This window comes from Sorghum bicolor, chromosome 2 (assembly GCF_000003195.3).
Source record: "Sorghum bicolor cultivar BTx623 chromosome 2, Sorghum_bicolor_NCBIv3, whole genome shotgun sequence".
Classification (NCBI taxonomy): Eukaryota; Viridiplantae; Streptophyta; class Magnoliopsida; order Poales; family Poaceae; genus Sorghum; species Sorghum bicolor.
Window position 1 is genome coordinate 30,426,473 of NC_012871.2, and position 18,706 is coordinate 30,445,178.

The following is an 18,706-nucleotide window of genomic DNA, read 5'->3' on the forward strand; positions in this document are numbered from 1 at the left end:
CTTATGCTAAAGGGGGCAAATCTAAGATCTAGAAATCAGGGTTTTTCCCCCCCTTAGCTTTTCGGAAAATTTCCACCCTAGGATTTTAGCAACCACACAAGCATCAACATTCCACATAAACACACTCTACCTCCCTAAGCTCAAGCAATAAAAATAAACTTGTTTTAAGTTGATGCATACAAATGTGCTTTAACAATTATGCTTTACAATGCTTATAATGACATGATCCGTTTTTAGTAACCGTAACATCGGAGATGTTACAAAGCACCTCGCTTACACCTATACTACAACTCTCACCTATAGCGTCCTATAGATTAGAATACTCAAAAGAGTTGTGAACCAGAACATACATAATTAGTAATTGCATAATGAATTAGAAGTAGATTACCAGAGTCTTCCCATGAGCAAGCTTGATTAGAGCTTGATCATGACGAAGTACAACCGGATGAAGAACCGATAGGCCGGCCTCTCCTCTAATCCTCCTTCGCTCACCATCTTGCTACTATCTAGATCTACTTTAGTTTAGAGAAGAAAGGAGAGCTCTCATCTCTAAACCCTAGCTTTTGCTCTGTCTATGAATAATGAATAATGATCAAGGGGTGCCTCCTCCAGGGGCCAGGGGGTCTGGTTATATAGTCCCCTCAAGTGAACATGGGCCGTCGGATCAAACCGACATTGATTGAACGGTTATTCTTGATCCTTTAGGTCGGTGGAGATCTCCCGAGAGAAAGAGTCCTAATTGGGCTCCAAGTCAGGGCGGGCGCCCTGCCTGTGGCCCCGTTCGGCCTCCGCTTCCTTCCCGTGGCTTCTGGAGTCTTCTAGATGTAAGATAATTGCGCGACACGTTAATATCTCTATGTAATCCGCGACACGTTAATATCTCTATGTAATCCCGACGTGTGGGTCCTGATAACCCCCTCCAGAAATAGACAAACACCAAAACTCATGGAATTCTGTCACATAAAACCCTAAGTCTAGATGTTGATTTCATTTGGATCCTTTTCTTTGTTTATTTGATAAATAAATTTGATACTTAAGGACCGTCAACAAACTCCCCCAAGCTTACCTCTTGCTGGTCCCTGAGCAAGGATATACTCAGCAATGGATCAGAAGTTATTGCAATATCTTAAAAATTTGATGGTACACATGCTTTTAAATAAAATCTCATCTCTGAGTTAGAGTAAACTGTCAAGAACTACAACTTACTTACTTTACCTTTCACCATGGGACTTGTAACCGTCACTTCTGTCTTGAGTAGTTAAAAGATAGAACAGTCTAGCCAAGTGCCATGTCTCTTATTCTTGATCAGCTATAGCTATGGAGTTTTTGCAGATTTTCAAATAAAACTCAGAGATTCCTTGTATGACTCTCTAAATCTCTCTTTTGTGGTATTTCTGGATCCTTACCAAGGCAGTGATGGTATATGCCTTCTCTCAAGATATGTGGTATTTGTGGTATAAGGCATGGTGACATTGCCTTCTCTCTCACCCTACTCTAATAAGGCTTTAATATCTGGAGTTCATAGGTGGGAGATAAAGTATACATACTTACAAGACATTTTTTGTATAGTCAAACCATGGATCCAAAGAAACAAATCAATAAACCAAATCAAGATGTGCATGTGTGGTGAATGAATGGTGTATGGTGATGATGGTGATAACAATGGTGAAAGTATAATTCTACTTTTGCTCTTTTGAGGGGATACATACCTCCCTTGCTTTTTGAAACTTTATGAGGAGAATGAGATACTCTTCTTTTTCTTTCCTCTCAGGTGGGTATCTTGTACCCCTAATTCTACTGTCGGACACTTGTCCATTTTTACTTCTCGTCTCACATTTTCTTTCTTTCGAGGTTCCGGGCACTTGCCCCTTTTTATTTCCTCGTTTATTATTTTTTTTCTTTTTTTTTCTTTTTTTTTCAGAGCACTCATCTCTTGAGATAATATAGCAAGTGGTAGTAGCAAGATAACTTGAGCATTTATTTCACAAGGAAAAATAGAAATATTTTTTGTTATTCTCTCCCTGATTAGGAGTAGAATATTTTTGGGTGGTCCTGGAGATGGAAATGAGTGGATATATGTGGATGGTACTTCCGGAGTAGAAGTAGCATATATGAGTGAATGTGCAAGTGAAATCTTGATTTAACCACATGACAAGCTCCTAAGGGTCTACATAGCTTGACCACACTAAATGCTCATAAGCAGTAAATAGTAAATGTGTGGCTCAAAGTCTAGCAAGCATGTATATATGGCTGTGGTAGGAATTTAAACTTTCATCATACAGGAACTCATCATGCAATATTTTAAAGATTTTTCAAAGATAAAATTCTCCAGAATTCTAGCATCTCTACGAACAGATAAACAGCAGCTCAACCTTCCCATATCATATCCGTTAGCAACTTAGATTTCAGATCAAGGTTTCATCCCATAAGTTTAGATCTAGAGCAAGCTTTAAATTATAATAGTTATGTCTAAACTTGACAGAGAACTTCAAATTTGCAAATTAGGCAGAGCAACTATTCATCATATCCATGCTAGAGTTTTATTATTAAGATTCAGATTAGCATAGCCACTTTATTTATTTATTAAACACACTAAGCAAAAGATATATATATAAGCATGAAATCTTTATTTGGTTTTTTATAGTTTATGTATTTTAATATTCTAATATAATATAAGTATAAAGATAGGTAGAAATACTTAGCGAGATAAATGGGGGTGCTCTCCTCCAAGCTGAATTTTGACGTAATTTCTCTTGATGTATCTAGCAGGTGGCAGAGGTGTATTTGAAAGTCAGCAGCATTCTGACAGCGATTAGAATGTCCTCCGTCTGCTAGTCTTCTTGATTCTTAAATTCTGTGGAGCTCCAATAGACAACAAAGCTTGTGGAACTAATTAAGTGTTAGCATAAATATCTAGCCTTCATCATGTTGAGCTTCCTCAATAAATATTACTCCCTGTTTTTATATTTTTATTTATAAAGCAGAAAAGAAATATTTATTTTATTTTTATGCCACCACAGTGAAGGTACTTATGGGTTTTATGCCACTCGTATACTCACATGGGGCTTAGTATTTTTTTAACATTTTTATTTTCTTTTCAAGATAGCATGATTAACTAATAATCTATTTAAGGAAAGTAAATAATTAAAGGGAAAAGGGAATGCAGAAAGGATAAATATGGATAACTACTGATCTTACCTTTCGGCGAGGGTTCAATGTTTTAAGTCTTCTTAACAAGACTTCTCACCGTGTTCATTCTTCAAGTGCGTCATTTGATTCAGGTGCGGACCTTGACGTCTGCACCTCTTGATACGGTGTCACCCATGTTCTTCGTTTGTCCAGGAGTTCGAAGTGCGGCGTTGGCAGTAACCTGCTCAGTGTGTTTGTGCTCGTAGATCCAAGTCCTTCACTTGGTAGAGTCTGATAGTTATAAAACTCCTCCGTGTTTTACTCAAAGTGTACCTGCTCATAGAGACAAGGCAGAGATCAAGTGCATGGGTCCTATTGGTGGAAAACACCAACAGAACCTAAAGTGTATTTGTTCTTCTATAACCCTAAGCATAGTGAGCAAGACAAAGTTGATGGATGAAAAGTTCATGAGTGTAGCACTTATAACATTTGTCAGATCAGATCGCTCAACCTTATGGAAAGATAATCTATCTATGTATATGTCTTTTTCTTTATGTCTCTCAATGATTGAATGTGTAACATTTTAGATCATATGATTAGGAGTGTGGGATCACAGAGGTAGTACTAAGAACAAGGATTAAAGGACTAAACATGTTGAATCAGTTGGGTTGGTTAATCTAGAGTTGTAAATCATACATGTTTGTCTCTTTTATTTATATGAACGCCAGAACCAAGGAGAAGCTTATAAAAGTGATAGTCAAGTTCTTTAAGATGTTACCTTGCTTGAAGAGTGATGGTACAGTATCACCTTGTGGAAGCTTTCCTTTCTTAGCGGTTGTGCATCGTGTTTGTGGCACCCTCCATGGATCATCTCTCTATGATGAATGAGCTATGTCCTTCTTGTGTAAATTGTTAAACTTCATGTGTCACTCTCTTCGTCTCTGATGTGAGTTTATCTCAGGACTTCCCAAATCGATATTGAAAGTTTTTCTGCAGGGGTTAGTCCGACAAAAATATACCAATGTCTACACAAGCAGTTTTTAGTTCAATAACCGAACTAGACTCCATGTCTAATCAGATTAAGGAAGGCTGTTTAACCTAAGCACCATGCTTAATTTAAAAGCCAATAGAAGTATGTGCAGTACTTCCAAACTAACACTTACTAGTAAATAGACAAAGGTAGCATGACAGCATTTATAGAGATCTACTCAAGTGGAGATAAAGTAGTGTGATTAGTATTTAACAAATTGAGCATGTCTTAAAGGTAGGGACAACCAACATAGCAACATGGCAAAGGATGTTTTTATGTAAAGTACTCCCCCAAGCTTGAATTTTGCAGAATTCAAGTTTGGATGAATTTAATTTAATGTTGTATGATGATTGGTTGGACATACCTTGTGCTTGTCATTCATCCGATCTTCTTGCTCCAATCCTATAAAGGTTAGTGACCAGAATACCCGAAGGAATATTTTTACAATTATCCTTATATGCTCAATACACAAGGTAATGTTGCAAATAATTAAAAACTCATGTTACGATCTGATCAGTGCTTATTTTAGGAGACTATGCTTGTCCTTGGGAAACCATCAATTTATGTCGGCGAAGTGGTTTCCCTTCCAACGCTGACCTAAAGCAAGATCAACTCAACGAGATCTGCAATATTTATTATAGACATATGCATCGACAGCCGCCCTTTTAAAGTTTTTATAAATAGAAAGGAAGAGGGGGTTGGAGATCTCAAATGTGGTGATGTTGGAGAGACCAATAGATTGGGAAGATGTTGCATATGAGCATGGAGTAAACAAAGTGGCTATGAAATAAATTTCATGCTCATTAATGTTATCTTCGTCTCCAATCTGAATGTTCACAGTTCCTCTTGGATTGGTCTCACTTATGTCCTCTTCTATAGTTGGATGAATCCCATCTTCAAAGGGAGTCAAGAACTCACCATTTGAAATTGAACCAAAGTCAGAATTCATTAAGGCTTCTTCCTTATCCATCCATTCTACACATTCTAGCCATTTAGAACTTGTGATCAGGAAAGGGGAGGTGTTAGAATTTTCAATATGGCTTAGCTCTCCTTTACTTGATGTGTCATCCTCGACTTCTTCATAACAGGAACCAGGACATTCTCTAAGAGAACCATTATTGTGAGGATTTGAATTATCCCTGCTTGAAGGTCTCTTATGGAACTAGAAGTCTAAACCATCAGCATCTGAAAGATTTAAGGTCGGAATTCCTTCCTCCCTTGGAGAATTTTGGGATATTGATGGTTTAGGATCGATAGCTAAAGTTTGGAATTGAAGTGGTTGTGATCTGGCTATCGAAACTTCTTCTTCTTGTCTAGAAACTGGTTCTTTCTCTTTCTCAGGGATATAAATGCTAGGAAACTTTCCACTCAATGAATCAATTAAATCCCTAGCTTCACTAGCAGGTAGGTGATAGAAGGATCCTCTAGAGGCTGTATTCAAGGTTTACTTATTTTCCCTACTAAGGCCCTCAAAAAAGTGAATTAGAAGAACTTCTTCTAGAATATAAAGCTTTGGGCCAGTGAGAGTAAGGTTAATAAAGCGGTCCCATGATTTCCTAAGAGATTCTTCTTCCAGTTATCTGAAAGAAATAATCTCACGCCGAAGTTCTGCCACTTTAGAGATTGGAAAATATTTTAAAGGAAAACTATTATGTAACTCCTTCCAATCTCCATGAACACTCCCTACTTTTAGTTTGTACCAATGTCTAGCTTTTCCCGTTAAAGAGAACGGAAAGAGCTTCCATTTAAGGGTCTCATCGGACATTCCTTCTATACGAAGGAGGTCACAGACTCGATAAAACTCTCTTAGGTGTGTGTATGGGTTTTCCTCACCTTCTCCTGAGAAAGGTTGTTTTTGAACAAATTCTATGTATTCGGGGTCTATCTCAAAACTAGAGGCTATGATAGGCTTTGAAGATTTCGGTGGTTCGAGATGTGTGCCCGTAGGTCTATGAAATTCATAGATAGACATGTTTGAATTCATGATAGACCAGAGATCAAGGATTAGATAAGAAGAAAGAATAGCAGAGATGAGGCAAAGGATAAAAGGAAAATATATATATATTTTTATTTTTTTAGAAAATGATTAAGCTAGTTCGTAGTCAACTCAGCAACCGTTTCCCCGGCAACGGCGCCAAAAATGCTTGTTGACACTTGCTAACACCACTTGAATACAAGGTTGTCATCCCCAGCATGGCACTAGAGTGTACTATGGTATTTATACGCACACAGATAATCCGCAAGCGCACGGATACCGTTGAAGCTTTTACCCGTTTAAAGGTTTTATCGTATCCGCAGGGAAACAGAAGAACCAAATACGCTCTAACTTAACCAAGATAAATAGATAAGTGTAAATAGGAAAGATGGTAGTATTTTAGAACAATATTAAAGGTAAGATAACAATGAGTGATAATATGGGAATAGAGAGTAGAGCAATTCTAGTATATGGGCGAAAGGTAACAGAATAGAGAGGGTAACTATGGTTTCTCTACTTCAAAGGGGTATGTCTATGTCTGGGACGAACCACGTGATAAGAGTACACCACAAAGGATGCTTATCCTTAGGCCGATAAACCCTACCCATCCTGCTAACGAGAGGTGGACTACAGAGGACCAACGTAACTGTCACCTACGCGGCCTACCACACGATCCAGCTAGACAGGTGATATCCACAAGTAATCTAGATCTAAGCACCTCACTTACACCTATACTACAACTCTCACCTATAGCGTCCTATAGATTAGAATACTCAAAAGAGTTGTGAACCAGAACATACATAATTAGTAATTGCATAATGAATTAGAAGTAGATTACTAGAGTCATCCCATGAGCAAGCTTGATTAGAGCTTGATCATGACGAAGTACAACCGGAGGAAGAACTGATAGGCTGGCCTCTCCTCTAATCCTCCTTCGCTCTCCATCTTGCTACTATCTAGATCTACTCTAGTTTAGAGAAGAGAGGAGAGCTCTCATCTCTAAACCCTAGTTTTTGCTCTGTCTATGAATAATGAATAATGATCAAGGAGTGCCTCCTCCAGGGGCCAGGCGGTCTGGTTATATAGTCCCCTCAAGTGAACGTGGGCCGTCGGATCAAACCGACATTGATTGAACGGTTATTCTTGATCCTTTAGGTTGGTGGAGATCTCCCGAGAGAAAGAGTCCTGATTGGGCTCCAAGTCAGGGCGGGCGCCCAGGGCAGGAGGGCGGGCGCCCTGCCTCTGGCCCCGTTTGGCCTCCGCTTCCTTCCCATAGCTTCTGGAGTCTTCTAGATGTAAGATAATTGCGTGGCACGTTAATATCTCTATGTAATCCCGACTTGTGGGCCTTTCTTCCATATTTTCTGATAACCCCCTTCAGAAATAGACAAACACCAAAACTCATGGAATTCTGTCAGATAAAACCCTAAGTCTTGATGTTGATTTCATTTGGATCCTTTTATTTGTTTATTTGATAATTAAATTTGATACTTAAGGACCGTCAACACTACCGATCTAGGGAAGTGTTTTAGGGTGCTATGTCATGCACGCATATCCAGTGTGCCTGGGAAAAGTACCACATGTGGGGGTGATTCCGTCCTGAGAGGTGATGCCGTCATTAGGGCGATGATGTGGGTAGTGGCATGTCACATGCATAGGTGCGGTACCTGTGTGTTGGGTGCTTAGTTTTAAAATTTTTGTTCTGCATGTTCATACTGTGGTTGGACTGAAATGAGTTTTCTGCAGGTACGCTAACCACGTTCTCGCATAGAACGCTAGTCACGCTATGAGGGAACATTGTGTGCCACCGCATATACCGTTTAGTATTGACTTTTGTTTCTAAGTTTGTGAGATCGTAAGTTTCGTGCATGCATCATGTTCATTCCATATGATTACTTAATTCCTCCCCTTATTCAAATCTGTCACAATTTCAATTAAAATGATAGAAGATAATCCTCAGTCTTACCCAAGGTATTCTCTTTTTAGCAGATGTCTTGCACTAGGCTCACCGCTCGCAAGTCCACTAGTGGCTGGGCCCCTCGCCATCAGTTGGCAACTAGGAGCTCGTGCAACAAGAGCAAGTTCCTAGGAGAGTTTGGGATGCCTACCTTGGTGTGGAGGGTGCTCAGTTTGATACGGTATCCTAAAGGAAGGGAACCTCGCTACTATTGGAAGCGAGAGTAGCTTGGTGAAGGGATCCTAGGTAGTGATTCCTACCAGTGGCAGTGACCCTTCCTGGGGTGGCTAGGTGTATGAGTCCCGAGACAACATGCTTTTCCAGCGTGCCAGCAGGGCTGCTTTTGCAGTTCTGAGGGACATCATGGAGAGGTTTCCACAAGAGCTAGCCCACGCCTTCATTGGGGTGTTTCTCCGGGGTGACCCCTACACTGTGGTGTGGGATCAGTCCGAGGGCAGTGCTCTAGAGCAGAGTGCTGATGAGGATCAGCACAGTGACAGTGTAGGGGTCCCCGTCGCTGTACTATATCTCACAGGTGACCTATATCTCGTAGGTGACCTATATCTCGTAGGTGACAGCTAACATTCAGGTTTCCTGTCACCTGCGAGATATAGGTGGATACCTGAATGTTAGTTGTCAATGATATGGTGAAAAGTAACCAAGTGTGGGAAGGAAACTGAGACCGGGCAGGGCCTTATGGGGGTGTTGACCATAGTGCCCCTGCCTATTGTTGATATTTGATAACGCAATAAGGAAATGATCCGCAAGCGCACGGATATCGGTGAGCATTTCACCCGGGAGGTTTTCTAGAGTATCGTATTTATATTTTTACCACTGGGAGAAAGGGTGCATCTGACAAACCAAATCTATTGCTACTATCCCTTTAGGCTACAAAGAATGTTTCTCGATGTGAGCGATGTATAGAGAAGACTGCAACCGTAGTCTCGTTCTAACCTTGACAAGGATGATCTACTGTTCTATTGGGGAGGCTCACATAATCTAGACACCACAAAGGATGTTCGACCCGCACCTATAAACCTACCCGTCCTGCTAACGAGATGTGGGCTGCAAAGGTAACTCGGAAATGTCACGTTCCTCGCTACTACCACGGTCCAGCTAGTCAGGGGATATCTATGAGTACCCTAGCCTAAACACCACGTTTACGCTAGCAATGATTACTCTAATACTCAACCTAAAGAGATTAAAGTAAACTCATAAACCAAAGAACAATAAAGCAAGAACTTACTAGAATTAGAAGTCGAATTACTGAAGAATCCTAGGAGCAAGCCTCGGGTTAGAAGACTTGATCCCGTAGGTACAACCTCAGAGTAGACACCGACAGGCCAGGCTTCCTCCGATCTACACCTCCACTCTATCTCTCTCAATCTAGTAGAAAAACTAGAAGATCTAATTCTACTCACATTGGATGCTAAGCCTAAAAAGAAATTTTATTTAGTGGAGAGATATTCCTTTGAGGGCTCCTCTCAACTCTATGAAAAACTTATTCTGTTCCAGGGGCCAGGGGGTCTGCTTATATAGTCCCCTCCTTTTGTGCCTTTTTGGTTCAGCAGGCGATGTGGTACTAAACTTTCCACCATATCTCATTAAAATGCACATAGGCCTTAATGGACCAAAATCTAATTTGGGCCCAATTAATCTCGCACCTCTTTTACGTAGAGTCCTTCTTTTATTAATATCTCTTGAATCCGAACTCCAAATATAGCAAATAATATATGCATTTCGATCAGCTCGATGAGATCTTTGTGATGGTGTACTCCATTATGTGATTAGTACTTGTACCAGGGCGGGCGCCCAAGGGGGGAGGGTGGGCGCCCTGCCCCCGGGCCCGTTCGGCCTCCCGTTCGTTCAGGTGGCTTCTGGAGTCTTCTAGATGATAAAAAATTGTACGGCACGTTAATATCTATATGTAAACCCGACGTGTGGGCCTTTCCTTCATATTTCCTGATAACCCCCTGTAGAAATAGACAAACACCAAAACTCATGGAATTCTGTCAGATAAAACCCTACGTCTAGGTGTTGGTTGCATTTGGATCCTTTTCTTTATTTATTTGATGATTATATTTGGTACTTAAGGACCGTCAACAACTCCCCCAAGCTTACCTCTTGCTCGTCTCTGAGCAAAGATGAACTCAAGAGTTTCTGCAGTGGTTTCATGCCTTAAAAGTACACATGCATTCAAGCAAGATCTCATCTCTGAGTTAGAATAAACTGTTAGGACTTAAAACTTACTCATTTTACCTTTCACCATGGGGCTTGTAACCGTCACTTGTGTCTTGAGCAGTTAAAAGATAGAACGGTCAAGTCAAGCGCCATGTCTCTTATTCTTGATCAGCTATAGCTCTGGAGTTTTTGCAGATTTTCAAATAAAACACAAAGATTCCTTATATGACTCTCTCAAATCTCTCTTTTGTGGTATTTCTAGATCCTTTCCAAGGCACTAATATTATATGCCTTCTCTCAAAGTATGTAGTATTTTTGGTATGAGGCATAGTGATATTGCCTTCTCTCTCATCCTACTCTAATAAGGTATTGATATCTGGAGCTCATAGGTGGGAGACAGATAATGCATACTTACAAGACATTTATTGCATAGTCAAACTATGGATCCAGAAGAACAAATCAATAAGTCAAATCAAGATGTGCATATGTGGCGAGTGAATGGTGTATGGTGATGATGGTGATAACAATGGTGAAAGTCTAATTCTACTTTTGCTCTTTTAAGGGGATACATACCTTTCTTGCACTTTGAAGCTTTTTGAGGAGAATGAGATGCTCTATATTTTTTTCTTTTCTCTCAGGTGGGTATCTTGTGCCCCTAATTCTACTGTCGGACACTTGTCCATTTTTACCTCTCGTCTCACTTTTTCTTTTCTTTCGAGGTTCCGGGCACTTGCCCCTTTTTATTTCCTCGTATTTTTTTTCTCTCTTTTTTTTCTCTTCTTTTTTTTAGAGCACTCATCTCCTGAAATAATGTTGCAAGTGGTAGTAACCAAAATAACTGGAGCATTTATTTCACAGGGATAGGAAAATATTTTTGGCTATTCTCTCCCGGATTAGGAGTAGAATAATTTTGGGTGAATCTAGAGATGGAAATGAGTGGATGTATATGGATGCGTACTTTCGGAGTAGAAGCAGCATGTATGAGTGAACGTGCAAGTGAATCTTGATTTTAACCGCATGACAAGCTCCTAAGGGTCTACACAGCTTGACCACACTCAATGCTCATAAGCAGTAAAAAGTAAATGTGTGGCTCAAAGTCTAGCAAGCATGTATATATGGCTGTGTTAGGAATTTAAACTCTCATCATACAGGAACTCATTATGTGTTATTTTAAAGATTTTCAAAGATAAAATTCTCCAGAATTCTAGCATCTCTAGGAACAGATAAACAGCAGCTCAACTTTCCCATATCATATCCATTAACAACTTAGACTTTAGATCAAGTACTCTTCCCACAAGTTCAGGTTTAGAGCTGGTTTAAATTATAACAGTTATGCCTAAACTTGAGAGAGATTTTAGTTTTAAGAAGTAGTCATGGCAGAGCAACTATTCATCATTTCCATGTGAGAGCTTATCATGAGGGTTCATAGCAAACTTTATCTATTTAGCAAACTAAGCAAAGATATATATAAAAGCACAAAATCTTTATTTGGTTTTTTTTATGATTATGCATCTTTTTATTATTTGAGTAAAGTATAAACGCGAGTAGAAACACTTAGCTGGATAAATGGGGGTGCTCTCCCTCAAGCTCGATTTTGATGTAATTTCTTCTGATGTAGCTAGCAGGTGACGGAGGTATATTTGAATGTCGGCAGTACCCTGACAGCGATTAGGATGTCCTCCGTCTGCTAGTCTTCTTTGATCCTTGAATTCTGTGGAGCTCAAATAGACAACAAAGCTTTGTGGAACTGGTTAAGTGTTAGCATAAATATCTAGCCTTTATCATATTGAGCTTCCTAATAAATTTTATTTAGCAGGATCATGCACTTATTATTTTTATATTTTTATTGTAAGATGAAAACATATTTATTTTATGCCACCACGATGAATGTACCTATGGGTTTTATGCCATGAGCATACTCACATGGGGCTTACTATTTTTAACATTTTTATTTTCTTTTTAAGATAGCATGAACCTCATTAACTAGGCAAAATAATTGAAGGGAAAAGGGTAACTACCAAGTTTACCTCTTGGCAAGTATAATACCCGATTTTAAGGACAAAACCAGATATACACTATATATGAGTTTTAGAAGTCAATTCTCATATATAGCTACAAATAAGGGGTAATATCAAAAGACAATGCATAAATATATAACGTACTTAGTATAAAAGAGATAACCTTTGATAACAAACAGCGGATAGACAACTCCAAACTTCGGGTATTAACTTCTCTCTACAGGATCCAACTGACTGGTTGATCACAAGCCTAAACTCCTCCTGAGGTTTGGGGGAAATAGCAGGAGTGAGTCCATGTCGAACTCAACAAGTATAGCAACTAGATTGTATAGCTCCCACAATCTCATGACCAATGTGACATAAATAATGTAAAGCATTAAACAATAAACAATGAGCATATTTAACACACAAGAATCATCATCGTCGCAGCAAGAATCCCCAAGGCCGCTCCTGACCGTGAGCTCGGCTAGTATACTAGTTTTTAACCCTCTGCAGAGGTTGCACATCTTTACCCATGAGTCATGATTTACCCTTTCGCCCGAGGTAGCTAATCTCTTAACCCCCTTCCTAGGGAGGTCGGCAGGGATCACTATGAAGTCTTTCAAAGGTTCGTCTAACAAGTTAGGGCCGCTTGGTTTCATTAGTCAGTCCGTGTGATTCACCCGCAGGAATCCACGGTCTGCTATTCCCCAATTGCGCCACAACGGGTAACCGCTAACGAGCTAGAAAAGTTACTCATACTTAACTAAAGCCAGAGCCATTATAGCCCTCATGGTTGCACTGTTGTCCCGGTTATCACTTACAGATAAATCATCAAGTGGCTAAAAAGTCATTTTGTCATTTATTACTTAACATTAATCTAGTCACAAGATCATGGTCACAGAAATAAAATCCAAATGCTATACTTGCCTTAATCCAAATGCTCTTGCTTATCCTTTTGTTTCTGCTGGTCTCACTTGTTGCCAAAGCTTTGATCTTGATCACTGAAACTGCTCTCCGTCTAAACTCGATCATCATCACACAAACAAACGGAGACAACATACACGAAGCAAACAAGGCTATAATTAGAACAGTACACCAAACATATAAAAAAACAGTATGAAAAGTTTATAAAAAGATTCTACGCATCGTTACGATTTCATGGACGTAAAGATCGCGAAAATCGGGGTTGAAACGGAGAAGATATGAATTTTTCCAGGATTTCCTATAGATAAATAATTAATTAAATGCTACTGCAAAAATAAAAGTTTCAAAATAGTGGAATAATATTTTTAACATGTAAAGCTCGTAAATACGAACCTAACGCAATTTGAATGGACCAAATCGGATTTAAAATGAGCATGTGATAAGCAATTTAAATCTGGTGGCAAAACTGTAAATACTGAAAACGTATTTTGATTCAATCCGGGAGCATTTACGTTTTCTACACAGCAAAGCGTATTGTGGAAAGGCGCCAGGGACCGCGGGTTCCAATCCCCAAAACTCCAGGGACTCTTTAGCAAGAGTGCCAGGCGAAGGGGTATGTCAGGTTCTCGGCCGTTGATCTTGAATCGAACGGTCTGGATTAGAAACTGGGGAGGGAGAGAGGGGTGTCCCGGCCGGAACAGTACCAACACGGCGGCGCCATGGCTGGGGCTCGCCGGAGCTTTGCCAGAAAGCGATTCGGGCCTCGGTTTTCGACGAGATTAGCACAGGGAGATAGAGAAGAGCGTTGCGAACTCACCAAGACCAAGATAGAGGGCGGGGACAGTCCGGAGAGATGAGACCACGCAGGGTGGCGGGCGGCGGTGTTCCTGCAAGCCATGGCCGAGTTAGCGAGCACCCCAAGCAGAAGAAAAAGAAGATAAGCGGCTCCGAAACTTCGTTACCCCGACGCGAAGCTCGACAAGGGCTTGAATTTGTCAACACTGCGGCGGTCAAGAAGCTTCACGGCGGCGGCAAGAGAGGGCTTCGGCGAGATCCGAAAATTGGTGATAGAGGTCACTAGGCTTCTCGAGTACGCGTTCAAGCGAAGGAAATATGTAGAGGAGGTTGCGCAGGTCTTATAGGGTGCACGGTTTGGCTCCAGAGCAAGTAAATCCCGGGAAGGTCGGGATTTGGCAACCGGGATGGAGTCCGGTTTGCTGCCGGCTCAAGGTAGAAGAAGGAAGGGACGGTGGGTCGCTGACGTGCGGGCCCGATTGATCAGTGACAGAGAGAAAAAGAGAAGGGAGAGGCGCGGGGCTGGGCTGGGGGAGAGAATGGGCCGGTTGCGCGTTTGGGCCGGGGGAAAGGGAGAGGGGGATGGGCCTTCGGCCAGAATAGAGAGAGGGCAGGTTTCCCTTTTTTTTTTGTTTTCTTTTATTTCAAAGCCATTTCAAAAACAAGTTTGAAAATCATTTTAAAATCAGTTTAAATCCACACAATACAATGAAAATAATGCCCCAATATGAATGCACAACAAGTTGCTAAATTCTATGATAAGTTTTATTTTAATGAAGATTATTATTTCCATTGTTTCATGAGCACAAAAATTCAAAATTAAATTATTTTAGCTCTATTTTCCACAAAACAATTTTTAGGGTGTTACAAATCTACCCCCCTTAAAATGAATCTCGTCCTCGAGATTCGAAAGAGACACAGATTCCTCTGAGAGAACACAGGATAAAGATCTTGATAACTATTTTAACTTCACAACTTGTATTCCAGTGTAAACACTTATGTCTTGGGATCACAACTTGTGAACAAAACTTCCATAAGATATCTATTATTCGTAATTGCTCACTGTCCATCTTGACTACCAACTTTTCAACTTATACCACTCGAAGACATGATATCTTAGCATGGGTATGCCTCCTCAGGTAGGAGTGGACCACCTTGATACTCAATTCTTTTCCCTGATGGTGCGGTTAAGAAAATTTTCCACTGGGTAGCATAGATCACTGCCTTGTGTGCACATAACCATCCATTGCCAAGAACCAAAGGAATATTGAGTGACTCTAGCACAATGAGGTTTACAGTGAAGTTTTCCTTCTTTATGACAAGATTGATATTTGAGCAAACCTGATCTGCCTGTATTTCTCCCATTGGGGTTTGAACTAACAAAGGCTTTCTCGTCGGACACTTCACCCGTTCGATTGTCTTTACCAAGTCAGCGGATATGAAAGAATGTGAAGCACTTCGGTCAAACAGAGCAAAAACTAGTACTGAGTCCACTTGAATATAGCCTCCCACCACTTTGGTGGCTCCTTGAATGTTATGCATATCCACATTGTTCAGTCTTCCATTGATATAATTTCGCTGTACTTTATTTCCGAGAGCAGGCTTCTTACGAGCTTTCCTTTTACGCTTCCGTCGTTGTGGATTTTGATTTGATTCGTTGTCAACTTGCTCTTCCATATTGTTATTTTGATAACACTCAGCTTTGTCATACTCATAGCATCTTTCTTCAAAATCAAGATGATCATATTCTTCCCACCTATCCATGAGAGGTGTCATATTGTGCTCCGGATTCATGGGACACTACACTCCCTGTCATCAAGTGACCAACGTCAGTAACACGGCAAGGATAGATGATCATAACCATAGAATATCTTAGAAGACAATTATCACTCCAAGCTAGTCTTAAAATGCATCACTCGTGATATCAAGGTACTTCCCCCCTTAAAATTAGATTGATTGGGGACACTAGGGACTAGTTCTCCTATCCTTTTTGGACGCCACACATCATAGTCTTTTACATTCGTGGTACCGAGTCTCTTGTTCCAACATTATCCAATTCTTCTCCATGTAACCCCTTTATTTAGGCTACCCCCCTTAATAAAGGTCATCTAGGGGACACAAGAAAGGTAGCTAGCATGTTTTCCAGACAAGTTAACTAACATTGAGAACTTATGACATCCCAAAGAGCTTCTGTGCAAGAGAACAAACATGTATCCTGAAATTTTCCCGCGATATGAAAAACACCAGCATAGAAAAACAGGTGTAACTCCCATTCTGTTAATCCAATAGAGTTGTAGCTTATACTGTTAGAAAGATTATGAAATTCCCTACAACTTTCCTGTAGAAGACGTCCTTAGGTTCTGTATTTAGGCTCAGGTAAAACAGCCAAACATAATATCCTTCCTGATAATATCTCAGCAAAGATGCAGTAAATTCCAGAAATTATACCTCGAGCTACTTAACTCATATGGAGATGATCCTTACATTGTTGAAAAGCTTATGAAATCCTTTACAACTTTCGTATACAACTTTTCCCCAGATTCTGTCTTTAAGCTTGGCTGAGAATAGGAATTGCCAGATCTATCCAGATTTTGAAACAGAACAGAAACATCCAATTGTAAATATCATATCTCAGGTTCTACTTATCCAAATAAGTTCCAGCTTATACCGTTGGAAAGAATAGAAAATTGTCTACAACTTTTCTATAGAATACTCTTCCAAATTCTATAGTTATATATGTCTAAAACAGTAAGCAACCGAAACTGGTCCAGGTTCTTGACAGCACAGTTGTATCCTGTTGTGATTTTTGTAACTTCCAAACCATAACAGCTATGAGGGTGATTCTTGTGGTCAGAGAAAGATCTTGGAGTCTAGTTGTTTCCAGAAAAGTTTAGTAAACTTTGCACGACCAGATCTTGATATACACTATGATTATTGCAGACTGCTCCAGAAATCAGCAAAAGACAGAAACAGGATATAACCAAACCCAACTATTTATGTCATTACTCCGTATGCCTTAGTTCTATAAACTAAATGAAATTGTGAAGAACTTCACAAAATCATTACACTCATTACAAAGATCCAAATCAAACATAAACATAATAACAAGCAATTAAGCATTAAAGGTTCACAAGGCACACAAACTCAACTTTCGCTACTAGCGTTTTTATTACACCAGGGGACACGGACACCTATATCTTAGACTTAGTGTGGTTATCTTCACGATGCATCTGTTGCTTCTTTTGTGGACAAGAGCTTATATAATGTCCTTCTTGTTGGCAGTGATAACACCTTCTCTTAGCTGGTTCCTCTGTGATGTTATTTTCCACTGAAGTGTTGTTCGGTGTGTTATCAACTTGCATACTCTGATGGTTTATCTTTGCCTGGTTAGATTTCTTTCTACATTGCTTGATCCTCCGAGGTTGAAACTCTCTATAAGTAATTGTCCACCCATCTATGCATACCTCATGAGCAGTGGGATTAGCTTGGGGAATTTGTTCATCTCCAAGGTTTGAGTTTTCCTGACGAGAATTTGAAGCTACATGTGACATCTTGGGATTTGGGTGTTGATCACTTCCCAATCTCGGCTCTAGTGCTTTTGCCTTCCTCTTCTTATCCTCATTAGTCACACAGGTTGGTTTTGTCTTAACTTCCTTCTTAGATGACATATTCCGAAGACAAGGAAGACCATAATGCTCACAACAGTGGCATTGATCCTGATATCCTGATGTATTACTCCCAACGCTTCCATGATTTCTCATATTTTTCCAAGCTTCTGCTACTTGTCTCCTCACGGGTCCTGAGATACGTTGTTGAGAGTTCTTATTCTGAGTTATTCCTTCCACTACTTGTGTTTGCATGGCTAGAAGCTTCTCCATGTCGAATGCTTTTACGGTTGGAAAATCTGGGTGCTTTTGTTCCTTCTTGTCAAAGGTCTCCTCGTTATGATCCATCTAAAGAGACAAAGAGAGAGGATTTAGAATAGAGACAAGATTTTATAAAAGAACTAGGCAAGAGGTAAGCATAACTTTTAGCAACCATCAAGGTCAAGGCGAAAAGCAAGAAGTAAGCAAAGATAGAAGCATGCCAAAACGTCCAGTTCTAACTAGGCTTGCGTCCTACAGTCAGCATTGCTCTGATACCACTTTATAATACCCGATTTTAAGGACAAAACCAGATATACACTATATATGAGTTTTAGAAGTCAATTCTCATATATAGCTACAAATAAGGGGTAATATCAAAAGACAATGCATAAATATATAACGTACTTAGTATAAAAGAGATAACCTTTGATAACAAACAGCGGATAGACAACTCCAAACTTCGGGTATTAACTTCTCTCTACAGGATCCAACTGACTGGTTGATCACAAGCCTAAACTCCTCCTGAGGTTTGGGGGAAATAGCAGGAGTGAGTCCATGTCGAACTCAACAAGTATAGCAACTAGATTGTATAGCTCCCACAATCTCATGACCAATGTGACATAAATAATGTAAAGCATTAAACAATAAACAATGAGCATATTTAACACACAAGAATCATCATCGTCGCAGCAAGAATCCCCAAGGCCGCTCCTGACCGTGAGCTCGGCTAGTATACTAGTTTTTAACCCTCTGCAGAGGTTGCACATCTTTACCCATGCGTCATGATTTACCCTTTCGCCCGAGGTAGCTAATCTCTTAACCCCCTTCCTAGGGAGGTCGGCAGGGATC